At 43.0% G+C, this 27,070-nt stretch overlaps 1 long non-coding RNA gene across 1 annotated transcript; it reads left to right on the forward strand.

Annotated features, from left to right (window-relative positions):
* The first annotated feature begins 623 nt into the window (after positions 1–623).
* Positions 624–26,837, forward strand: LOC142072893 (uncharacterized). Its single transcript, XR_012669500.1, has 2 exons — positions 624–730; positions 25,686–26,837. It is a non-coding gene; the product is annotated as an uncharacterized LOC142072893 (long non-coding RNA).
* Positions 26,838–27,070: the final 233 nt, after the last annotated feature.

A 27,070-nucleotide genomic window follows, 5' to 3' on the forward strand; every position in this document is an offset into this window, starting at 1 on the left:
TACCACGAAGCTGTCTGACTGCGTCAAATCTAACAAGACATGACAACTCCAGGGTTAAGGCCCTAAAGTCCCATCAGAGCCCTGTGTATCAAAAGGTACAAATATTAGCCTGGCTCAAAAGGGGAGAGAGGAAAGAAAAAGAAGTTCAGGTTTTTGGAAAGTAAGGTGGTGACACATTGTCTGGAGATCACAGGTGTTCAAAGTTCTTCCACTGAACTGCTAATCAAATAAATAAATAAAACTCCAAACACAAGCTGCTATTGTAGAAGCCTGATTCATTTAAAAACAAAAAATATATATTTTTTTGTCACAGACATCTCAACGCTAGACATAAGGCACTTGCCAGTGGTAAATGTCAGAAAGAAAGTTCCCAGTGTTAGGAATGCAGTCTTAAGAATGTATGTTTGTCTTTGTCATTATTTGGGGGCATTTAATGAAAGGGACACCGTCAAGGCTGGTAGGCCTAAAATTAGATGCACGAGCTTGCTTATGGTTTGCAGGCAGCTGCGTGCATGTCATGTCACGCCATCTCTCTCTGCTCTCTCCCTGCCCATTATTGTGGCTAAGTGGGCAGATTAAAATACACCAGACGCCTGGTATATTTCATTCTGCCTGCCTGATCACTAGCACAGAGCCAGAAGAGACAGACAGCACTGAGGAATGATGGTGACATGTTTCTAACTGTGCCCCCACTGCTGAAACAACCCCAGATGACTCTGATTTCACACTGGTGAATCACCCAGAAGGGCAGCTGCTAGCGTAATAAAGTTGCTGCATTCATTTTCATTGTAACTATCCCGGGAATTATATATATATATATAGAGAGAGAGAGAGAGAGAGAGAACCCATCTCACCTACAGTTTGGGTGATCATCCCAAATATTCTGAAAGTGCTGTCTGCAGGACTATTTTCCTCTCTCCATAATAATTGTGGCAAAACATCAGGCCATGGTGATTTACGTTAATACTATTATTGTCTGGCAAATTAGATTGTCCTACAGGACAAATTTCAGAGGTGGAGACCAACCCTATGTCTGGCAGGTATCATCTGACACCTCCCAACTTTGAAGTGTTCCTGGGGGGGGGGCACGGGGAAGAGGTATTTATTACATTAAAATATGGTACAGTGGGATTGCTTGAAAGTAGATGTAAGGCAATGAATGAGTTATTAAGGAATTTATTGCAACACTTCTGCATGCCTCCAGGATGAACAAACCTAGCATCATCACAGCCTTAATAAATCCCCTTTCTTGGTCCTCATCCCCCACAATGAAATAACGTGGCACCATATTCCTTCTAGAATCTTGGGGTACCCAGCAGTTCAATTTTCTGATATTTGTATAGACCTCTTGGGGTTTGGTCCATGAGGATCTGTATCCCTCTCTTCCTGTTTCACCTTGAGTTTCAGGCCCACCAAAACCCCAAGTGAAGTTCATCTGAAACCATTCAATTTTACCTGGTTTTGTGATAAAACATAAATCCACAAAGTTTTATTCAAACTAGGCTCAGCTGTGCTACTTTTTCTGATCTCTTTTGACAAATTTGGGGTGAGTTTAAGTGTGTTGTGGAATGTGAACCCAAGTTTTTGGGAAGTTTTGATTTACTTATACCAGCGCGCCAGGAAAATATGGAAACTTAGTTGCCAACATTGAAACTCCACAAGTAAATTATTCAAATTTCACTTACAATGGTAAATTGAATCACTTTTACAGCAGCCATTTTTTTGGACTCCTGAAATTCCTTCAGGGAATCTTGGAAAGGTAACTATGAGATTAACACAGTTAAATGATATTTAAAAGTTTCTCAGAAACTTTTGAGAGAGACAAATTCTGCCGGCCTTACACTGAATTGTGCTTTACTCATCAAGAAGTACCACTGATTTCATTGGGGCTACTCAATAAGATCCTACTATATGTAAGCAATGGTGACAATATCTGGCCCTAAGTTGTCTGTGAAATTACGATGGGGAGCTCTTCAACACAGTCATTTGATTGTGTTCATAAACTCTGTCTGGGTATTATTAACCTTTATCAGGAATTGGTTTTCAGTGTTTCATTTTATATGCTGTATTTATATTTACACAGATACTGCAAAATCCAACTGACAACTAGAAACAAAAGAGTCACAATTCTTACCCACTACATGTATCATCTATTAATAATTTTCTATCATAGGACATTCTAATCCCAAAATATGCCTTTTCAGTAGACAAGAAATCTTAAACAACTTTAATAGCGTTTGAACCAGTGAGACTGCAATACGCAAATGAATTAAAGTCCATTGTATTCAAACTGCGTTTGCATAGCAATGAATTTTACCATAATCCATCAGTTGGGCTCTCAGCTAGCCAGTTATGTTCACAGCCACAAATGTTCGAGACACAATTAGTTGCACATGCTAAGTGGGTGCACAAAACTCTCTTGAAAATGGTTGAATATTGGCCTGTCATTTATAAGACACATTTGCTATTAGAATAGCAAATCTAGTAAATATTTTTATAACCAAAAACTAGAGCTAAGGGGAATTGTATATGTAACGTTAACTGTTTTTGAAAGTTTACCTTTTATTAGAATGGTGATTACTCATTAACTATATAGATCATGTTTCCATAAATTACAACCCAGGAAAATTGTGATTACAGCTATGTACATATTTCATATAATGATATAATCAGAGAGGTTTAATCTCATCCTGTTTTTTCCTGCATCAACTTTGAATTTCCCAAATTTTGATATCTTGGCTGACTGTGGTAAAAAAAAAGAAGCTGATGTTGATTTTATTTCTTTCCATGACTGTTTTATCATACTACTAGATATTCTCTGGCAATCTCCTTTCCACTTTGCATAATTCCAGGCATAGTAAATTTATACTTTAGCAGGTTTATTCCTTTGCCAGATAATCCTGTCTTTTAAATTGACTTGCTATTGGAGCCTATAAAAACTGTAATATCCACTGTTGCTGCTGGATTAGATGTTGACAGCAACATCCAAGGTATGCAAAAAAGGGGAGGACATTTTTCAGACAAATTGCTTTAGCTCTACCTTGGGAATTCACAGTGTAATGAGAGAAAAATAAAAACAAACAGGCATGTGTTTTTCATGCCTCAGTTGTGTTACCCCAGGAGTTTCACTGGAATTTGTATAAACAGGGAAGATTTTGTAAATGGAAGAGGTTTTGTTTGTTTCTTTTTGGAAGACTAGAGCCTCGAGGAAAGGAGCAGGTAGCGTTGGGGGAGCTGATGACATATGCTAAATGCCAGTGGTTTACTCTGCAGTCAAACCAGTCCTGAAACCTTTTTGGTCTGAGGAAGCATCAGTTACCTGCACCCTGTGCAGTGGAATGCCTCATTTATGACAACAGCATTCTGCGCTTCCCTCTGTTTATAATGTATGTAGGACCAAAATTAATAAAAATAGGATTTTAGTGGCTGTTGCCAAATCTGCAGTCCTTAGCGATCCCGTGTCCTTGAATAAAGATATGATATGATGGTAATTAGAACAGCAATGTAGTAATTACATTCATTCTTACTAAAAGATGGTTGAATGGGCCGAAGTGAACTAAAGAGTATTAACACAGAAGGAAGAGATGCAGAGATCCATTCATCTCTCTGTCAGGTAAATGTTCTACATAAAGTTATTTTTATGTAATTTGGATGTGTCCTCATGAGTGCATTAGTGCTTCTCAGCATTTCATGATGGGATTTTATAGATGGATCTTAAAGACAAAGCACTGGATGCATGCTTTAATGTAGGATTTTCCAAATGAGGCTTTCTAAAGTAATACATTTCTCTTTGCTTTGATAATACTAAAGGATCCATTATATTTTCCTTCAGGGACACGCTTAAAGAAAGTTAATTACTCTCAGACATAGGGTAAAAGAGCAAAGCTTAAAGTGTGTGCAGCTCACATGTCCTGCATCCTGATAACATTGTACAGTAGTGCTGAAGGCAGTTGAGTTTCCTCAAGGATAATGCTGTCCAGCTTACTGTCTCTGTCCTCAGTCCTCTCTTCCAGCTTGTACAGGGACACCACCTGTGACTCTGAGTTGGCCTTAATTACCCGGTACATAAAAGGTAGAGTTGAAATATTGTCATGAATATTTGCCTGCCCAGGTTCAAAGTCTACCTATCCATCTTTACCATCACAGTGATGGCAATGAGGGAAAGTAATGATATCTACAATCATTACACTCAGGATGCAGGGACAAGTCACATTTTACAAGGCTGCAATAAGAATTAATGTATCTAGTCACACACACATTACAGGAACCCCCTCTAGTCAGGATGCTTCACACTTCCCATTACAAAAAAAGGCTGCAACTATTTTTTGAAGAGCTGCATCATTTGCAGCAGGGATTTGAAATTTGGCAGTGATTAGGGAGGTTCCCTTTGCTGTTCCCCTGAGGTTGGAGCCCTATGCACAACTGCCTCATGCAAAACACAACCCTGATGCATTCACTGAGCCCATTGTACCGAATGAAGCAGGGGCCTTGTGGAAAAAAAAAAAAAAAAAAAGAGTACGGGACCCTGTAATTAAACTGTATCTTAATGGAGATCCACAAGGGGGCTGAATTAAGATTACATGGGCAGCCTTTCTTCTCACATTTCTTCACTTTTGAGTGTTTGACCTTGCAACTTTTATTACATTGTTTGAAAGTAGCTGTTTGTAAAGATATGTAGAGAGAGACAAAGGAGACCCTTGTTAATCTATTATAGTTGTGCAATTTCATTTACTAAATTTTTGCAGACATAGAATCAATCTTTGATCACATTTGTACCAATAGAAAAGAGTTTGGCCAAATGCCTTATTAGGTGTTAGGGCTGAGAACAGAATCATTTGGCTGTGGTTCAGCATTGGTTGAAAATAAATTGATAAAAATAATATGGCTATAGCCTTCTGTTTTACCACACAGTTTGTTCAACGTTGTGATTGGTATTTTCTGCTGACTATGAACAAGTTTCACAAAGGTATTTAGGTGCCTAGACAAGCACCTAGTGGGATTAACAAAATTGCGACTATAGATTGCGTCAAACCACTTTGAAACTGGGGGTTGTATCTGCCACTTCATTTAACTGTAACCCTTCTGCTAGTCAAAGTTGGCAGCAACAAGGGCCGGGTTCAGTATCTAGGGGTTCCTTTTCAACAATACATACACAAAACCAGCTCAATTTTCCACCCAGTGACCTGGGACAATTACACACCACCCCCTGGGTGCCTCTAAGAGGCAATACTTCGCCTCTCGCAAACACAGAGTCTGAGTGTAGCAAAACTTTTAATAAAAGGAGGGAAGGAACTCAGCATTAATTTGGGAAAACACTGCAACTAGGGTTCATAAACATAAACCATGAGCAAAAGACGCATCCCCAAGTAAGTGGGGCAGTGTCCTTTTCCCCCTCAGGTTCTTAAATCCAGCAACCCAAAAGTCCATTTAACGTGTCAATCTCTTCTCTATACCTACTCACAGTTGCTTTCCTTGGCCAGTGCAGCCCCAGAGTTCAGAGGTTTATCAGCAGAGTTCACCTCCCATCCTGCTAAGGCACTTGCTCATTGCCCCAATTACCATAGCTCTCCACAGAGCTTTGCTCTGGCCCTCTCCACCAGCCACCCTGCTGGCCACTTGTTGCACCTCTCCACCAGCTGCAATGATCAAGCAGCCTCCCTGCTGGCCACTCACCATGCCTCTCCACCCACCTCCCAGCAGGCCACTCACCAACATGTTTTCAGGGCCTGCCACTTAACAGCCGTCAGTGATTTCAGCTCTCAGTAATTTCAGCTGTTGGTGGGGAGGAGCCTCACTTCTGGTGCACACTGGGTAGTCTCTTGTAATAGAGACATTGTCCCAAAGCAGGTCTAATACTCAGTGATTTCAGCTCTGCAGGCTGTAACAAGACTCTTAATTGAGTCTAAATTAGAGGAAGGGTCAAATGGTGTTTAGGACCCTCAAACAGGGCCCACCTTCTCTCAACTCACTGTGCTCTGGAACCCATATCCCCTGCCTAGTGAGTGCCATTCAGTTGAAGGTGAATACCTCCATCAGGATATGTCAGGTACAGTTCTGCTGCCCTCGGCTCACACAACAAGAGTAACAACGCTTTATTACTCCTGCCCCAATAACAAGGAGACTGGGGATCCAACATCAGCCTCAAGTGATCATTTGTGCAAGTAATCCCATCATGCTGAGCACCTATGCAGGGTGGGTGTGTCCATGCAAACGAGATCAGCTCCTGAAGTCCTTTTCCACAGCTCACCACTAGATGTCAGGGGAGACCTCATTCAGACTCTGCTTACATCACATAGCTGTAATAAACCAGTAAGCTCCTTTATTCAACCAGGTAGCTAAATAGTGGCCTCAACGACAAACACAAGCATATGTCACTGCCCAAAACAATGGCCCGTGAGTGGAGGGGTTTCAGGGGCTATTGTTCTGTGAAGGTTTGCGAGTCTCTCAGAGAAACAGAAGAAAGACCAGAAAGGCCAAGGAAGCACTAGACACAGCCTGAACAAGCACTGAGAGTGAGGTCCTGAGAAAAGCTTGGTCTAGATAATACTTAATGGTCTAGATAATACTTAGTCCTGCCATGAGTGCAGGGGACTGGACTAGATGACCTCTACGAAAACCCCAAAGAAAACATTTTGGGCTGTGAGCAGGTTGACGGGCTTGGAGCTATGAGCAAAGAAACTGTCTCTTGCTATTTTATTCCTCCCATGTTGAGGGAAACAAGACTTTTCTTTGCAAATAAACAAGATTGCATCAAAGATTTCTGACTCGGTCCTCAAATTCTCTTCCTAATAAAAACAGCCCACAGGACCCCAAACTTTGGCTAACCACTCAGGTCAGTAAAAGAGTAACAGTAGGCAGGGAATTAGGTACCTATCCTGGTTAGGCACTTTTGTAAATCTCACTAAGGACCTATCTGCATTGTTAGGGGCCTATATACATTTGAAAATGTGGCCTTAGGAGAAAAAAAACCTCACCACTCTCTGGAGAGCCAGCACTCAGCTTGGTGTGGTGGGGGGACAGTGCTTCCAAGATCAACCCACATGAGACACCACTAAAAGTAGATTTTACAGCTATTCAAAATGTGATCATACATGCTCTTCGACTTGGCTTGTACACCTTAATGGACTTTCATGGGATGTGGGGATGCTTAGATGCCTTGCTGGGCTCTGTCACTCACAGAAGTACATGTGGATCTTCATAATATCAGACTCCCCATCCTTTCTTATCTACTTTGACAAGCTTTAAATGTCTATGTTGGCATCGTTGGGTATCACCTCATTGAAATGAGTGGTCAGTTGGCACTTCTTAGAGTTATTGGTTCAGAGTCTGCACAGGCAGGCTGTCAAGGTTCCTCCCCCACTCTGAATGCTAGGGTACAGATGTGGGGACCTGCACGAAAACCTCCTAAGCTTATCTTTACCAGCTTAGGTCAGAAAGTTCCCCAAGGTACAAAATATTCCACCCTTTGTCCTTGGATTGGCCACTACCACCACCAAACAAATACTGGTTACTGGGGAAGAGCTGTTTGGAAACATCTTTCCCCCCAAATACTTCCCAAAACCTTGCACCCCACTTCCTGGACAAGGTTTGGTACAAAGCCTCACCAATTTGCCTAGGTGACTACAGACCCAGACCCTTGGATCTTAAGAACAATGAACAATCCTCCCAACACTTGCACCCCCCCTTTCCTGGGAAATGTTGGATAAAAAGCCTCACCAATTTGCATAGGTGACCACAGACCCAAACCCTTAGATCTGAGAACAATGAAAAAGCATTCAGTTTTCTTACAAGAAGACTTTTAATAGAAATAGGAGTAAATAGAAGTAAAGAAATCCCCTCTGTAAAATCAGGATAGTAGATACCTTACAGGGTAATTAGATTCAAAACACAGAGAATCCCTCTAGGCAAAAACTTAAGTTACAAAAAAGATACACAGACAGAAATAGTTATTCTATTCAGCACAATTCTTTTCTCAGCCATTTAAAGAAATCATAATCTAACACGTACGTAGCTAGATTACTTACTAAAAGTTCTAAGACTCCATTCCTGGTCTATCCCCGGCAAAGGCAGCATAAAGACAGATCCACAGACCCTTTGTTTCTCTCCCTCCTCCCCCCAGCTTTTGAAAGTATCTTGTCTCCTCATTGGTCATTTTGGTCAGGTGCCAGCGAGGTTATCTTTAGCTTCTTAACCCTTTACAGGTGAGAGGAGTTTTCCTGTGGCCAGGAGGGATTTTAAAGGGGTTTACCCTTCCCTTTATATTTATGACACAGGCAGATACCATTGTCTCAGTTACATGTGGGTGGGGGGGGAGTTGTCCACATGCTGCCACAATCTGGTCTATAGGGAATGATTTGTAGAGCACTCTGAAGCACTGTGCTCTGACTGCCTCACCTAGACCTTGCTGGCACAAACTAAAAGGACTGTGTTCTGGACTACATTAATGTGAATTATATAACTTTTTAGTTTGTGCCAGACATTTAGACAAGACCTTGGTTCACATTTTCAAGGCTATCTAAGCCAACTTAATGGCCAGAGTCTTTTTTTTTCTTTTGAGATGACGCTTAGATTTCAGAGAATAAGAAGGTGTCATGAAGAAGGTACCAGTACACTGAGCTGGTGTGAACCAGCTGAATCTGTGACCAGGTGGGAACAGACCAGTTGATGACTGGCAGATCAGTTCCCACTGGTGACTCCAGTTCCTCAGAGCAGCTCCTGATTCCTCTTTCTCCACAGCATTCACCCATAATGAAAACAACCAGCCTGGGTCCTCCCTCTTTCTCACTGCTTTGATGGGCATCTTGGGTCACTCCTGTAAGGGTAGCTGAAAAGAAAGGAGGACAAGCCTGTGTCATGTGATATACAGCTCGCCATGGAGCACAGGCTGGGAACCACCAATGTAAAGAATTCTTGTTGAAAAGATTAAAAACAAAAATGGGCCCACTCTGCAAAATTCAGGCCTAGCTGTGGATTTCAGGCACCCCAAGTGTTGGGAGTCTGTTTCAGCCTATTAAACAGATTGGGGCCATTTATGAAACTTGGGCCTAGAGCAAGCCTCAGATTCCAAATATATCCCAAATTCCTGGGTGTGTGGATTTCAGCGTTTGGGTCAGACCTAGCTCCAGATCAAAGCCACAACTGTGCTAAAAAAACCTGTATTAATTAAAAAAGATTTGACAAGCAGTTTAGCACCACATTTGGCCTCCTTTAATTTTTTTAGAAAATATTTTATAATTGACATTAGGATTTGAAATCTCTCTCTTTAAAAACCTAACCTCTCTCTGAATAATGAGAAATAAAATAAAAATATTCACCTCTCACATGTGATCTACTGCACAGCAAGCAGAAGGAACATGGAATACAGAGCTACTGCTGACAGAGTTAATGGTACTGGTGCATGAGGGAGGACTAAACCAAACCCATATGCTACCATATTTAAAACATGCTTACCAAATGGGCTAAATTTGTAGGGAAATATTATTGGGTCTGACTTTCAGAACAGGTCCAGGCATATCTGTGAAATGTGCATCTGTTTTGCATGCACTTATGTCCACGTACCTGCGTATCAGAGACACTGGCAAGTACATGGCAAGTGTTCCCATGCCTTCCCAATTTGCTTTACATGTACAAAAATGTTCACCCCATAAAGGCACAATTGCATGTGCACTGTGGCCAGATCTTCTGCATGGAGGGTGGCCTGTTTTTTAAATATCAGACCCTCTGTCGTCAAGCTTCTCAAATGGTTCTATAATGGAGAGTAAAAAAGAAATACCACTATGTGAACAGGATTTGAATATGTCTCTTTAACCATTGTCAAGATTATCACACTGATATCATGTCCCTTTGTAAACCATTTGACTCATTTTCTTTAGCAAGAATTCTAAACTCTGTACAGGAAATTGCATTTCAACCAGTAGTTTTCTTTTCATTTTTCCTTTTTTTCTTCTCCTTCGGTGTCAACTTCATCTTGCCATTGCAGTAGGATAAGGCAGAATGCAGGGCGCTAGAGCAGGAAAAGTAATATGAAAAGCTCTCCTTCATATTGCTGGGTATTACATCAACAGTGGAAGGGGTGAAGACTGGCAACCCAAAGAACCCAGGAAGGCAGATGTATTGTCTGCCCCCACTGCAGGCACAATCAGCTTCTTTGGTCCATATTCATTCTGGATTGCTGGGCTTATTTCTCTGCTGCTCTCAGGTGTTGCATACTCAGAGCAGTTTAATGGTCACTCATGAGGATCATCTCATTGCTTATTTTGAGTGTTTTGCTTTGAATTCAGAGACAAAGCTGTATTGCCTGGTTAGCGATGTCGATGGTTATGGAAATGTCACACACCATTGCTCCATGCTTGGTACTACACTGACATCTTGTGGCCCTTAACCTTGCTGAGCTGGTAAACAAGGCCAGAAAATGTTAAGCAAGGTTGCAGTGAAATTAAGATTATGAAAGCAGCATTGATTTTCCTCTAGGTGGAGTTCCTTGTATCTTCCCAAATTCATGCTTTATGTGCCCCTCATTGCTAACAAACTTCTATGCTTAATTACAGACATTTAACAATCATCAAGACAAAAGCAGCAATGAATAAATTGTGAGGATAACTCAGCTCTGTAGCTATTAAGTTCCTGGAACAGGAATTAGATATTCCTCAGTGGAAGAAGAAAGCAAATATCAGAAACACCCAGTGCTTTCACATTCCATTAGCAGGCTATGCATTTGATTTTATAAGGCTCAGGGTCAGCAGTGCTGTGAAAGTGTCTCTGAGTTACTTATGCTGCTAGCTGATAAATGCACCCGAGCTAAGAGAAAACACAGGCCCAGTTTAAGTTTAAATGCTGAGATTTGGGAATTGCAAATTAGAATAGTAGTAAGAACAGTTAATTAAAATCTATTTAATGAACATATCACTAGTGTTGGCAGAACCGGGTAGCCCACAGAGCTGTCTCTTTCACAATGGTGACACATGTACAGTTGAAATAAAAGGCACTCCTATCATCCTACAACGTTTCAGTTGCACATATATCAGTCTCCAAGCACAGCTACTTTATATGCCTGCCAGAACTCCCTATTATGCTTATGCCTATTTGGGCTGCTGTACAGAAATTAAAATCTGTTAGAGAGTCTAGTTATTTGCCAGGTGTCTCGCTGGTGTAAGTTTAACTGTAAGCAAATGTTCCGACAATGCTAAAAGTGAACAGAGTAGCAAAAACATGGGAGCCAAGTATCAGATAGCAAGGTGATGGGCATGGTATATGAACCTAAATAAGTAGACAGATAGATACAAACCAAATTGTAAAACGGCCTTGAGCTATCAGAGTAGTGGGAGGTGGGGGGCGGGCAGGTATATCTAAGTAGCTGTACTTACCGTGTTAAAACAAATTTGCTTTTCATCTTCATAAAATTAGGTAAAATAAAAACCAACAAAGAACTGGTTTGTATAATCAAATATGCGAATTGTCACGGGTAAGGTGCAGCCTCAGGATTGTGAGGTAGGAAGTGCAAATGTCCATAGGGTCATTGCTGTCAGAAATAAACGGAAGAAGAGTAGAGCAATGCTGCAAAAATCCTACTCTTATCAGTCTAACTTCTGTCCCTATTAAAATAATGGAAGACACAGGAAGAGAAAAAATCACTAAACCTCCAAAGCTTGATCCCCACTGGCAAAAGAGAAAAGAAACAATGATCTCTTGTGCCAGGAGCTGGCCTTGCATCTGTGGGGAGCTTGCCCATGTTGGAGAGTGGGTTTCCACAAGGACACTGGCAGAGGAGGCTTCTTTAGCCTGTGGGAACGTATTCATAGAAACCCCAGCATGGAGGCTGCTTGTGACTGTGCTGACTCAGCACATCCTTCAGTAACTCTGGCTAAACCCTACATCTCTCGATGACCAAGGCTGTCCACCTTTGGGTTACTCTAGCCAGCTGCAGGAGCATTGCATTTAGCTGAGTGTGATGATTTGTATGTGCAGATTGCCTTCTTGCTTATTGCTTCCTGCTCCCTGTTGTTTCTTTGTTACTGCTGCCTGAATTCAGTGCTCCAGCATGGGTTTGGACATAGTTTTGCATTTATGCATTTATTCAGTGCATGATGCTACATACCTGCCATTTAGACTGTTAGTATGTTTCGTACAGACTGTTGCTGACTTAATTGGTTCATGTTGGTTATTACATCTTTTGATTGTCCACCTACCTGCATGTCTTGTGTTGATTTCCTTGTGTTTTGGGATTATGGTTCTGGGGTGCATCAGAGCATAACATTAAGGCAATGTGTGCTTCTGTTCTGTAACTCAGGCTACCTGCACCTCCTTCGACTGTTGACTGGTGATACTTCACTTGGAATTTTCAGAAATATGTGCAGATCCTGAAGCTCTTCCATGCTGCTAGGTTACCCTTGCTGCAGAACTGCTTAGGCCGCAATGGCATTTATATTTATGTTGGTCTCCCAGAGCCCAAGTCCTCCTTTGGTGCGCCTATGCAGCCCCTCCATGTGTATTTTGGGACTGAAGATTCTGTTTTGCAAAAGAGGAAAATGATTTCTGAAGCTCAACAGCAGCCCAGCAAAACCATATATGAATTTGCATGTTGTTTACAGTCGTTAGCCCAAGACTGTGAATTTGCAGATGTTGATGATGATCATGGTCAGGGATATTTGTGTGATTGGTGGAGCCAATGGCCAATGAACAGCTACTGGATGAAGATACTAGAGCTCTGTCTTCTGATGCTGCAGTTGCTAAGAGCGAGGCATTTGAGAGGACTCAAGCTGAAAGGGGTTCTATGTCTCAGACTGCTGCTACCTTTGTATCTATACGTAAACCATCAGCTGCTCCACCTGCTTCCATAGGACACTACCTACTGTCGCTCCACAACCTCGACAATGAAATTTACCGGCTCCTCACTGTTTCTGCTGTGGTTGTATGGGTCACTTGGCCAGTTTCCCTGCCTGCTTGGCTAGATCTGCTATGTGCTGGGTTTGTGGGAAGGAAGGACACTAAGTTAGCGTGCCATGACACTGGTTCACAATGATGGGAGCTGTCAAGGTTCCTCCCCCACTCTGAACTCTAGGGTACAGATGTGGGGACCTGCATGAAAAAACCCCCTAAGCTTATCTTTACCAGCTTAGGTCAAAACTTCCCCAAGGTACAAAATATTACACCCGTTATCCTTGGAATGGCCGCTACCACCACCAAACTAATACTGGTTACTGGGGAAGAGCTGTTTGGACGCGTCTTTCCCCCCAAAATACTTCCCAAAACCTTGCACCCCACTTCCTGGACAAGGTTTGGTAAAAAGCCTCACCAATTTGCCTAGGTGACTACAGACCCAGACCCTTGGATCTTAAGAACAATGAACAATCCTCCCAATACTTGCACCCCCCCTTTCCTGGGAAATGTTGGATAAAAAGCCTCACCAATTTGCATAGGTGACCACAGACCCAAACCCTTGGATCTGAGAACAATGAAAAAGCATTCAGTTTTTACAAGAAGACTTTTAATAAAAAATAGAAGTAAATAGAAATAAAGAAATCCCCCCTGTAAAATCAGGATGGTAGATATCTTACAGGGTAATTAGATTCAAAAACATAGAGAACCCCTCTAGGCAAAACCTTAAGTTACAAAAAAGATACACAGACAGAAATAGTTATTCTATTCAGCACAATGCTTTTCTCAGCCATTTAAAGAAACCATAATCTAACACATACCTAGCTAGATTACTTACTAAATGTTCTAAGACTCCATTCCTGTTCTGTCCCTGGCAAGAGCAGCACACAGACAGACACAAACTCCTCTCCCTCCTCCCAGCTTTTGAAAGTATCTTGTCTCCTCATTGGTCATTTTGGTCAGGTGCCAGCGAGGTTACCTTTAGCTTCTTAACCCTTTACAGGTGAGAGGAGCTTTCCCCTGGCCAGGAGGGATTTCAAAGGGGTTTACCCTTCCCTTTATATTTATGACACGCCCCCCAAATCTCAGCTAGGGTGAAACACTGGCTGGGATTTCTTCCTGGAGCTCTAGGAAAAACAGAGTTAATAAGACACATGCCTCTCTAAATATACTACCAAGTACATAAAGACTAACAATATTTTCCACATCTCAAGGACGATTTTAACCAGTTGATTCTGGGAAACTTTCACGGGAGAGTGCATCAGCCACTTTGTTAGAAGCTCCTGAGATGTGTTGGACGTCGAAATCAAAATCTTGGAGAGCTAAACTCCACCGAAGAAGTTTTTTGTTAGTTTCCTTGACGGTGTGAAGCCACTTCAGTGCAGCATGGTCGGTTTGCAGGTGGAAACGCCGTCCCCAAACATATGGGCGTAGCTTTTCCAGAGCATAGACAATGGCATAACATTCTTTTTCAGTGACTGACCAGTTGCTTTCCCTCTCAGACAGTTTTTTGCTGAGAAACACTACAGGGTGGAATTTTTGATCAGGTCCTTTCTGCATTAAAACTGCTCCCACACCACGCTCAGATGCATCTGTGGTTACTAGGAACGGTTTGTCAAAGTCTGGGGCCCTTAGTACAGGGTCAGACATGAGTGTCGCTTTAAGCTTGTTAAAGGCCTTCTGACACTTTCCGGTCCACTGAACAGCATTTGGCTGTTTCTTTTTGGTTAGGTCTGTCAGTGGGGCAGCGATTTGGCTGTAGTGCGGTACAAATAGTCTGTAATAACCGGCCAAGCCTAAGAAGGATTGAACCTGTTTCTTTGACTTTGGGACAGGCCACTTTTGGATAGCATCCACTTTGGCCTGTAGGGGGCTGATAGTTCCTTGACCCACCTGGTGTCCAAGGTAAGTCACTCTGTTTAGGCCTATTTGACACTTCTTAGCCTTAACAGTTAGTCCTGCCTCCCTTATGCGCTCAAGGACTTTTTGTAGATGTTCCAGGTGGTCTGCCCAGGAATCCGAAAATATGGCCACATCGTCAAGGTAGGCGACTGCATATTCTCCTAATCCCGCTAGGAGACCATCTACAAGTCTTTGGAAAGTGGCGGGTGCATTTCGCAGCCCGAAAGGGAGTACATTAAATTCATACAGCCCGAGATGTGTGATGAAGGCTGACCTTTCCTTGGCAGATTCATCTAGCGGTACCTGCCAGTACCCCTTGGTTAAGTCCAAGGTAGAGATGAACTGGGCCCGTCCCAGTTTCTCTAATAGTTCATCTGTGCGTGGCATTGGATAGTTGTCTGGGCGAGTTACAGCATTTAGCTTACGGTAGTCCACACAAAAACGTATTTCCCCATCTGGTTTGGGAACTAGAACCACTGGAGATGCCCATGCACTTTCAGAGGGGCGGATTACCCCCATCTGTAACATATCCTGGATCTCCCGTTCTATAGCAGTTTTAGCTTGAGGAGACACCCGGTAAGGTTGAACCCTAATTGGGTGAGCATTACCTGTGTCAATGGAGTGGTATGCCCGTTCAGTCAGTCCTGGGGTGGCTGAGAACGTTGGCGCGTAGCTAGTGCACAGCTCCTGGATCTGCTGTCGCTGCATACGCCCAAGGGTCATGGAGAGGTTCACCTCTTCCACACCACCACCACATTTCCCTTCGTAGTAAACACCTTCAGGCCACTCAGCGTCGTCTCCTCCCTGGGCTGTAAACTGACAAACCTTTAATTCTCTGGAATAAAAGGGCTTTAGAGAATTAATATGGTACACCTTAGGCTTTCGGTTGGAGGTGGGGAATGCTATGAGATAATTAACAGCTCCCAGGCGCTCCTGGACCGTGAATGGCCCTTCCCACGATGCTTCCATTTTATGGGCCTGGAGCACCTTTAAGACCATGACCTGGTCTCCTACTTTGAAGGAACGCTCTCTGGCATGTTTATCATACCAGGCTTTTTGCTCTTTTTGAGCATCCTGTAAGTTTTCTCTAGCAAGGGCTAAAGAGGTTCGGAGGGTGTTTTGTAGGTTGGTTACAAAGTCCAGAATGTTAGTTCCTGGAGAAGGTGTAAATCCCTCCCATTGCTGCTTCACCAACTGCAATGGCCCCTTAACCTCACGGCCATATACAAGTTCAAATGGGGAAAACCCTAAACTGGGATGTGGTACAGCTCTGTAGGCAAAGAGCAACTGCTGCAACACTAGGTCCCAATCATTGGAGTGCTCATTTACGAATTTACGTATCATGGCCCCCAAAGTTCCATTAAACTTCTCCACCATGCCATTTGTTTGATGGTGGTAAGGAGTGGCAACCAAGTGATTTACCCCATGAGCTTCCCAAAGGTTTTTCATAGTTCCTGCCAGGAAATTAGTCCCTGCATCGGTGAGGATGTCGGAGGGCCAACCTACCCTGGCAAAAATGTCTGCTAGTGCCTGGCACACACTTTTAGCCCTGGTGTTGCTTAGAGCTACTGCTTCCGGCCATCGGGTGGCAAAATCCATGAAAGTCAGTATGTACTGCTTTCCTCTGGGTGTCTTTTTCGGAAAAGGACCCAGAATATCCACAGCTACTCGCTGAAATGGAACTTCAATGATGGGGAGTGGCTGGAGAGGGGCTTTGACCTGGTCTTGGGGTTTTCCCACTCTTTGGCACACCTCACAAGACTGGACATAGGTAGAAACATCCTTGCCCATTCCCTCCCAGTGGAATGACCCCCCCAAACGGTCTTTGGTCCTGTTCACCCCAGCATGGCCACTAGGGTGATCATGGGCTAAGCTCAAGAGCTTGGCCCGGTATTTAGTTGGAACTACCAACTGTCTCTGAGGATGCCAGTCTTCCTGGTGTCCACCAGAAAGAGTTTCCTTGTATAAAAGTCCTCTTTCTACAACAAACCTGGATCGATTAGAAGAGCTGAGAGGCGGTGGGTTGCTCCGTGCCGCCGTCCAAGCTCTCTGGAGGCTTTCATCTGCTTCCTGTTCGGTCTGGAACTGTTCCCTTGATGCTGGAGACATCAGTTCCTCATGGGATTGTGGACCTAGGCTTGGTCCCTCTGGAAGCGATATAGGGGATGGAGCTGTTTCTGTTGACTGTGAACCGCTCTCCGCTGGTGCACTATGTTGGGATTCAGGCTCCGGCTGAGCCTCTTGGGTCGGGTTATCGGCTGCTGCCAGTTCAGGTTCGGTGGGGCCCTCTGGTGTTGAGGTTGCAAGTACTGGATTCAGTGCTGACACGGGGTCTGGTGTTGGTTGTTCGGCTGGTTCCGGTTCTGGGACTGGTTCCGTCTGGGTCTCTGGGACTGGATCCACTACTGCTGTTGCAGACATTGGCCTGGGGTCCAGGTCCATCACCTCTGACTGGGTCCTGATAGAAGTTTCCGGAACAGAGCTAGGCCTCACGGCTTGTTTAGCCTGGCTGCGGGTGACCATTCCCACCCTCTTGGCCTGCTTCACATGATTGGCCAAGTCTTCCCCCAACAGCATGGGGATGGGATAATCATCATAGACTGCAAAAGTCCACATTCCTGACCAGCCCTTGTACTGGACAGGCAACTTGGCTGTAGGCAAATTGAAAGAGTTGGACTTGAAGGGTTGAATCGTCACTTGGATCTCTGGGTTGATTAAATTGGGGTCCACTAAGGAAGCATGGATAGCTGACACTTGTGCTCCGGTGTCCCTCCACGCGGTGACCTTCTTCCCGCCCACACTCACAGTTTCCCTCCGCTCCAAGGGTATCTGGGAGGTATCTGGGCCTGTGGACCTCTGGTGTGATTCCGGTGCAATGAACTGTAATCTGTTGGGGTTCTTGGGGCAGTTGGCCTTTACATGCCCCAGCTCGTTACATTTAAAACATCGTCCAGCTGATGGGTCACTGGGGCGAGGAGGGTTGCTGGAGAACGGGGTGGTGGGACGATAAGGGGTCTGGAGGGTTCTTTGGGAGGTAGGTGGGGCTTTGGGCAGCCCCCGGTAATAGGGTGTGGTCTGGGGTGGTCCCTTCTGGTCTCCACTCCAACTGCGACCAGTTTTCTTCTTCTCTGCCACCTCCACCCATCTGGCTCCAATCTCTCCTGCCTCGATTACAGTTTTGGGCTTCCCGTCTAGGATGTATCTTTCTATTTCCTCAGGAACACCCTCTAAGAATTGTTCCATTTGCATTAGGAAGGGCAAATTTTCTGGAGATTCAACACTTGCTCCTGATATCCAGGCATCCCAATGTTTCACAATGTGGTAGGCATGTCGGGTAAATGACATGTCTGGTTTCCACCTTAGGGCTCTGAACCTCCAACGAGACTGCTCGGGTGTTATCCCCATTCTGACTCTCGCCTTGGATTTAAACAGTTCATACTTGTTCATGTGTTCTTTAGGCATTTCAGCTGCCACCTCAGCTAAGGGTCCACTGAGCTGCGGCCTCAGCTCTACCATGTATTGGTCAGTAGAGATGTTGTACCCAAGGCAGGCCCTTTCAAAGTTTTCTAAGAAGGCCTCAGTATCATCACCTGCCTTGTAGGTGGGGAACTTTCTGGGATGGGAAGTGGTACCTGGAGAAGGATTGCTAGGGTTTGTTGGTATACTCTGCTGGGCCTTTATCCTCTCCACCTCCTCCACATGCTTCCTCTCTTTTTCCTTCTCCTCCTCCACATGCTTCCTCTCTTTTTCCTTCTCCTCCTCCACATGCTTCCTTGCCTCCATTTCCCTCTTGTGGGCAGCCTCCTGTACCTCCTTCTCCAGCCGCATGAGTTCTATCTGTCTTTCATGTTCCCTTTGTCTTTCCTCAGCCTGAAATTTGGCTAATTCCAGCTGTAGTTGAGCTGAGGATTTGGTCATTCTAACCTCTCTGTTTTTAACTAACTTTACACCTGAGGTTTAGAAATAAACAAACAAAACTTGGCTGTAAAATTTTGCTGTGCTGCAATAGAATACCTATTCTCTGATAGTGATTGTCAGCCTACAGAAAAAGACAATTCCCTTGTCTCTGCTCTGGGCCCAAATTAAAGCAAAAAACCTCCAACTACTTGGAAACCTGCTTACCCAGCCCAAAGAAAAAGCAAATGGGTAGAACACACACCCCCTATTTACTTTTAGGAAGAAAAGAAAAAAAAACCTCTGGATTGGAAGATTTCCCTGCAGGAGTTAAGTACCCTGCCTCCAGGCAAAAAAAACCTGCAATTCACAAGATAATCCCCTTTTGTCTCTGCTTGGCCACAAAGCAGAGAGAAACCAAGCTGCTTTCAGTTTCAAAGCTGCTTTCTGGACTTTCTTTCCAAAGAAAAAAAAATTTTCCTTTTTAAAATCTGTATTTCTAGTTCAAAAAATCTCAACTGGATCTCAAATGATTTCAGGTTAATCCCACCACTGTGCCACCATGTCAAGGTTCCTCCCCCACTCTGAACTCTAGGGTACAGATGTGGGGACCTGCATGAAAAAACCCCCTAAGCTTATCTTTACCAGCTTAGGTCAAAACTTCCCCAAGGTACAAAATATTACACCCGTTATCCTTGGAATGGCCGCTACCACCACCAAACTAATACTGGTTACTGGGGAAGAGCTGTTTGGACGCGTCTTTCCCCCCAAAATACTTCCCAAAACCTTGCACCCCACTTCCTGGACAAGGTTTGGTAAAAAGCCTCACCAATTTGCCTAGGTGACTACAGACCCAGACCCTTGGATCTTAAGAACAATGAACAATCCTCCCAACACTTGCACCCCCCCTTTCCTGGGAAATGTTGGATAAAAAGCCTCACCAATTTGCATAGGTGACCACAGACCCAAACCCTTGGATCTGAGAACAATGAAAAAGCATTCAGTTTTTACAAGAAGACTTTTAATAAAAAATAGAAGTAAATAGAAATAAAGAAATCCCCCCTGTAAAATCAGGATGGTAGATATCTTACAGGGTAATTAGATTCAAAAACATAGAGAACCCCTCTAGGCAAAACCTTAAGTTACAAAAAAGATACACAGACAGAAATAGTTATTCTATTCAGCACAATGCTTTTCTCAGCCATTTAAAGAAACCATAATCTAACACATACCTAGCTAGATTACTTACTAAATGTTCTAAGACTCCATTCCTGTTCTGTCCCTGGCAAGAGCAGCACACAGACAGACACAAACTCCTCTCCCTCCTCCCAGCTTTTGAAAGTATCTTGTCTCCTCATTGGTCATTTTGGTCAGGTGCCAGCGAGGTTACCTTTAGCTTCTTAACCCTTTACAGGTGAGAGGAGCTTTCCCCTGGCCAGGAGGGATTTCAAAGGGGTTTACCCTTCCCTTTATATTTATGACAGGAGCCCTGAAGTTCAAACTGTAAATCTGACGCGGCATGAGACCACCTTCACCAGGGACTCTGACGTTTCCTTTAGTACGATCTTCTCATATGGCAAGGTGCTGGAGCTGGTATCCTGTATTATTGAAATTAATGGTACACTGTTGAAGTGCCTAGTGGATATGGGTGCTGAAGTTAACCTTATCCTCGGTGGATTAGTTCATAATATGGACTTTTGTCTGACTACAGTGGTTATAAAAGCTTGGAATTTGTATATTGTGCAGACAATGTGTGAAGCTGTATGTTCTGTGATCTACAAGGCATAGCCTTGACTACAAAGTTTTACATTGTTAAAGGCATGGCTGCGATTGCTGTCCTACGATCTGTGCTTACAGCTTTGTGTTATGCTTGAACCTGCGCAGGACACCTCAGGTGTGGCTATGTTGCCTAGAATAGAAGGAATACCCAACCCTTGGACACCATGGTTTATTTAATGATGATGGTGTTGTGTCCACAGGTTATGTGTACTCTCTGCAGTTGGATTCAAATGCCAAGCCATTTGAACCACCTGCACATTGTGTTCTTCCTGCACTTGTAGACAAGATCCAAGCAGAACTGCAGAGCATGAAAGATAATAGTATCATTCAGGCAGTGGAAGGGCCTATGTATTGGAGCTTTCCCCTGGTGATTGTACAGAAGAAGAAATCGCAGCATTCAGCTGTGCACAGATTTTAGGGCACTTAATAATTATGTGAAATGTGAACAGTTTCAATTGCCAACCTTTGAAGAGGTGACATGCTGGTATGTGGATCCTAGATTTTCTCTGTGTTACTGGCAGATACCTGTGGTTGAAAGTTTACAGTTGTTATTGACTTTCAGAACATCATTTGGGAGGTACTACTACCAACAACTCCTTTTGGTTTAGTTTCTGCTCCTAAGGTTTTTCAGAGAGTGGTCTCTTAGCTACTTGATAATATCCAGGGTGCATGTTGCTTTTTGGATGACATTTTCATCTTTGCTAAGACTCTTCGTGAGCACAGGTGCTAACCTGACTCTAACATGTTGGCATAAAGTTGAATGTTGCCAAGTGCAGTTTTGTAAAAGATGCTGTAGGAGTTTCTAAGGCATTCTCTCTTGGTTGATGGTGTGAAACAAACACCTGAACACCCACAAGCTCTTGCTTCACTACTATTACCCACTGATCATAGCAGTTTATACTTGTTTCTTGCCCTAGCTCAATACATACATAATGCTCTGCTGGTATTGCTGTTCTGGGGTGCAGCAGCGCATAACACTGAGTAGATAAGTAAATATTGCAAGTACCTCTTACCACTGCAACCTAAGCTGATGTCCTACGATTGGGGCCTTGTATATCCCAATTTAGTATCTAGCTGCTAGAGTGTAATAGTACCAGGAGCAATAGGCAGCTTGGTTATAGGGAAATATATATCTTACCAAATTATTGTGACATTGTAATTGAAAAATTAGTCAGAGAGGAAATGCATTTGATTTGAATAAAGCATTTAATACAATGTCTCTGAAAATCCAAAAGAAATCAAAATAATAATTCAAATCTGCTTGATTAAAAACCATTGTGGATTGAAAACTAGCGAGGAGACCATAAGCAGAGGGTAACAATAAACTTCTAGGCATCATGTTGGAAGGAGGAATCAAGAGGACACCTCCTTCACTAGGTCTTTATGGCTGTGGAACAAATTCCTTGGGGAAGTTACCTGATGGGAACAATCCTGTGTTGGCAAGGAGCCAAAGTGAGAGTTTGGTCTAAATTGTGTTTTTCCATATCTCACCTCTATGATTAGTGGCAAGCCATTTGGAAAATAGAATCACAAGCCATAGATTAGGACATATTCACAGTTGGAAAAGGAACATCCCCCAATGTTGACCCAATGTTGCTTGTTTCCCCTCATTTGCTCCATGATGTCAGCAGGATTTTAGGAGCTAAAATCCAAATTATGTAGTATGCAATTAAGCAAGTAATGAAATTGGCCACCACAATAAGATTGCATAAACAAAGCCAGAATCATTGCCCTGCTTTGCTCCTTGTGCACCGCTCAGAGAAGACTGGCCGTAACCACCCTGCTGAGGATAACCTTGACAGAGAAGAGTCTCCAGTAGGGGTACAGCAGGCATAGCTGTTTCCTACATTTTCCTCCTTGCAGCCCTGGGACAAAGAGGATGTGTTGGGAGAGGAGGAGTGGCTGGAGTATGATGCCCATCACCTGCCCCCTGCTGGGAGAAACTATTACCAGCTGGCACAAGTTAGCAGAGATCCTAGGCTCCTCAAACTGGAGCCAGGGCTGGAACAGAGAATCTGGGTGGTCTGACTAGCTTCCTGAGAGCTCTTTGTCTCCCTGCTGTACTTAGTAGTCCCTGAGTGTGACAGAAAATCTAGCTCACAGTACACACAGGTGGCTCAAATACAAAACTAATAGAAGAGGTTAGGTCAGCTACAGAAGGGAATGGTGTCAAATGTGAAAAAATAGTTTTGCTTGGTCTTGCAGTTTCATTTGATTTATGTCCGTCTATATTTGTACATCCAATTCTTATGAAAGCTGCTAGACTGACAGCCTCAGAGACTGAACTACTCTCTGAACAGGTACCACATGAGCAATGGCAGTGCCCACTTTATTCACACTCCTCTGCCCATGTGCCTTCAGCCTGACCTGGAGATGGGGCCAGCTCTAGAAGAAAGAAGGTAATTTATTCTGCCTTCTCCTCCTGTCCTTGGCCTCCCAGTTGAGACTACTGACTACAGGGCCAGGTTAGAGCCAGTTGCAATGACAGTTTTCTAATGTAACACCTGACTCTGAGAGCAGCTCCTGAAAAGGTGGTGTGAGAAACCACCACCCTTATTTGGCTTAATTTCTTAATGAATACAGAGAGAGATAGAAAGAGAGAGAGCATAAAAACCTCCAACAACAAAAGTCCATCCACTAGGAAACGTATCATCAGCCATAAGAAATATGAGAGAAAAGACAGACATATTATTAGGAGGTAGAAAAGCCCAGCTGATAGTATAATCAGTACTAGAAGAGAAGAAAATTCTCATACTAGGACATTTTATGGCTCTGTGACTGCCTGAAAGTTGGGCTGCATGGAGAACTACAGCATTTGAATTAAAGTTGCACGTGTATTAACATCATTAGGAAGTACCACTTCTTTGTGAACCTAGCCCCAGTGGCTTGTTATGAATACTGGAAAAAACATAATTGCATGGTAACATTTGTTATATATGTTTAATTTGATCTCTGTATTATTTAGTAGGGAGGGAGAATATTTTGCTAAATATGCTGCGCCTATTTAGAAAAAATCCAGTAAGGTAGAAGCAAATTGTGCCAAATTGCTCTTATGATTGGAGCAGAATGTTTCTGAGACACCATCTGCAAGGCTTTCCCCATGAAAATAAAAATGTGCACACATTCCCTTTGCAAAAACACAGTTGTGGGAGCTTCGAATGCTGTTCATCCGGCTGCTTTGCAATGGGCTCCCGGAAGCTGCTTCTATGTTTTACCAGTGCAAACAACATGGCCCTTCAACATAATCCATTAATAACAAAACACTCATTGTTCTTATGGAAATTTACAATTGAGATAAAAATAGCTAATATTGCTTTTAACTGTGCTGATATGCAAAGTTCCAAGGCACTTTTTGTAAAGGTAACAAATGATGTACATAATTTATGATTGTGTAATTATAAATGTATTATTATATTATTATACTTATTTTTATTAATAGCAGTATTCCAAACCCTGAAGTCAGTGAAAGCTTTGGTTAGGTAAAAACAAAGAGACTGTCAGACTTTCTTCTCATTTCAAAATCTCAGATAGATTAATATTTCTGAAATACAGGAAGCTGATTCAGTTGTGGTGGGACATATTACAGAAACTAACATTTCCACCCTTATATTTTTGAATTGTATTTAGGAAAGTAAAGTCATGGAATTAAAAAAAATACTGTTTGTAAGATTACATTTCAGGTTAATACTGTTTGCCAGTACTGTATCCTGGGAGAGTCTCAACCACTGGCAGAACATGGCAGTAGCTTCCATGTGCCCTGACCTGGGAAGTGCATCGCAAATAACCAGAATCTTACACCCAGAGAAAACAACTAAACAGCATAGTTATGAAATGGGGGGAACTGAATATGAACTTGCCACTATTGCACTAAAGCAAGACTATTTTCATTGTGTCTCCTTAGTATTTTCTAAATATTGCTTTGGATCAGAGCTTATAGTTGCCACTGAGAAGGTGTGGACTAAGGATTGGCAGGTGAGGGTTAGGGTTAGGGAACAGAAATGTCCCTGAAAAGATCTTGAGGGACAGCCCCCCATTATGAAATAGCTTGACAGCTACTGCTATAGGCAGTGGACAGTTTAGCTTGGGGCAAAAGCGTCAATATTACGTAGCTCTCATATAGCACTTTTTAACACTGTAGATCTCAAAGCACTTTACCAAAGAGGTAAGCATCATTCCTATTTAGGGTAATCATACTATTTTAAAGCTAAAATCAATATTGTCTGAGATGAACCATGTAATGATTTATTCTGGAGTATTTTATCATTAATCAAACATTGTCTTGGAGGTGTGCTAATAATCAGAAATAAAATTGGTTGTGAATGTGCATATGGTAGGAGAGTTGATTATCCTCAGTGCACTTCCTTTGGCTCAAAAGGTCTGAACCAGGGAACCCAGTTACTTCTAATTACATGGAATATGGCATCTCATTGCATACGAGGTACACAAGGTCACCCTAGCACTTTATAGATTTTAGTTTAGTGCTATTCCAGGAAGGTCTATAAAGAAAGTCAAGCTATGACAGTCCACTTCATTTTGCTTTTCTTCTCATTACTTTAGTATCCATTATGAGACATAAAAAGAGATGGTTCAAATTAAATTTACATCCCATCTCAAATTTTCTATTGCAAATTGAAAACGCCGTAATCTCAGGCTTGCAGATTGTATCTGGAAGGCACTCATGCAGCCTGTGCAGGCCTTGTAACTGAATAGGTATAGCTTACCCCCTATTGGTCATTGCCTACCAGACAGCGCCCACACTAGCTATATAAGAACCCAGGAAGTCCCAGTCAGCGTCTGCTCAACGTAGCATCTACGCCTCACCTGAGAGGTGTGGTGCTCTTGGAATAAAGCCTGATGCTACTTCAGCCAAACCTAAGTCTGTTGTGAGTGTTATCTTGCTCCATGGCAGTGTGTCTGTTGTTCTTTTTCTTGCAACCTGTTCTGTGCTAAAGATCTCTATGTAGCCAATCAACATCCTGTTTCCTAGTGTACAATGTACACCCATCCAGGAATCCCATACCTTTCTTTATGTTTACCCTGTTCATTTAGAAAAAAGGTGGTCTTGTGGTTAACACGTATGAGACTCAGGAGACAGCAGTTCTCTTCCTGTCCCTACCACAGACTTCTTTTGTAGTCTAGGGCAAGTCATTTAGAATCAAATCCAGTAATCCATTAAAATTAAGCTCATGCGTAAACGCTTTGCTAACTCAGAGCCTATATCTCACTTTTTTTTCCAGCATTGGATTTCAGTCCCAGCCTTCCAAATGCAGGAAGAATGATTATATGCAGGACACAGCTGATTAATCAAGTTTCAGAGGGGTAGCCGTGTCAGTCTGTATCAGTAAAAACAACGAGGAGTCCTTATGGTAACTTAGAGACTAACAAATTTATTTGGGCATAAGCTTTCATGGGCTATAACCTGGGGAAGTGAAGAAACGGATTGACAGAGCCAGAGGGGGACCTAGAAGTCACCTACTACAGGACAGTCCCAACAAAGAAAGTAACAGAACTCCACTAGCCATCACCTACAGCCTGCAACTAAAACCTCTTCAGCGCATCATCAAGGATCTACAACCTGTCCTGATGGATGATCCCTCAATCTGAGACCTTGGGAGCCAGGCCAGTCCTAGCTTACAGACAGCCCCCTAACCTGAAGTGAATACTCACCAGCAACTACACACCACACAATGGAAACACTAACCCAGGAACCAACCCCTGCAACAAACCCGGTTGCCCCGTTGCCTGTCCGCATATCTATTCAAGGGACACCATCATAGGATCCAAACACATCAGCCACACCATCAAAGGCTCATTCACCTGCACATCTACCAATGTGATATATGCTATCATGTGCCGGCAATGCCCCTCTGCCATGTACATTGACCAAACCGGACAGTCTCTATGAAAAAGAATAAATGGACACAAATCAGACATCAAGAATTATAACATTCAAAAACCAGTCGGAAAGCACTTCAATCTCCCTGAACACTCAATAACAGACTTAAAAGTTGCCTTTCTTCAACAAAAAAAACTTCAGAAACAGACTCCAACAAGAAACTGCGGAACTTGAATTAATTTGCAAACTTGTCACCATCAAATTGGGCCTGAATAAAGACTGGGAGTGGCTGGGTCACTACAAAAAATAATTTTCCCTCTGCTGATACTCACATCTTCCTGTCAACTGCTGGGAATGGGCTACATCCACCCTAATTGAATTGGCTTCATTAGCACTGACCCCCCCACACTTGGTAAGGCAACTCCCATCTTTTCATGTGCTGTATATTTATACCTGCTTACTGTATTTTCTACTCCATGCATCTGATGAAGTGGGTTACAGCCCACGAAAGCTTATTCCCAAATAAATTTATTAGTCTCTAAAGGTGCCACAAGGACTCCTCGTTATTTTTACTGATTATTCAAGTGTATTTAATATTTCATCAATGCATGCATCCTTTATGTATGTATGTATGGGAAATCAGTGGATTTATACCGGGGTCAATTTGGCTCATTACTTTTAAAGTGACAAAATATTACTGTTTTAGAACCATTATTTGAAGGGACCCTTTTCACCTAACTTGGTATCTGATTTCTCTCCCTATGCCCCGAATTTTGAGGGTGTGAA

Source organism: Caretta caretta, chromosome 7 (genome assembly GCF_965140235.1).
Source record: "Caretta caretta isolate rCarCar2 chromosome 7, rCarCar1.hap1, whole genome shotgun sequence".
Lineage (NCBI taxonomy): Eukaryota > Metazoa > Chordata > Testudines > Cheloniidae > Caretta > Caretta caretta.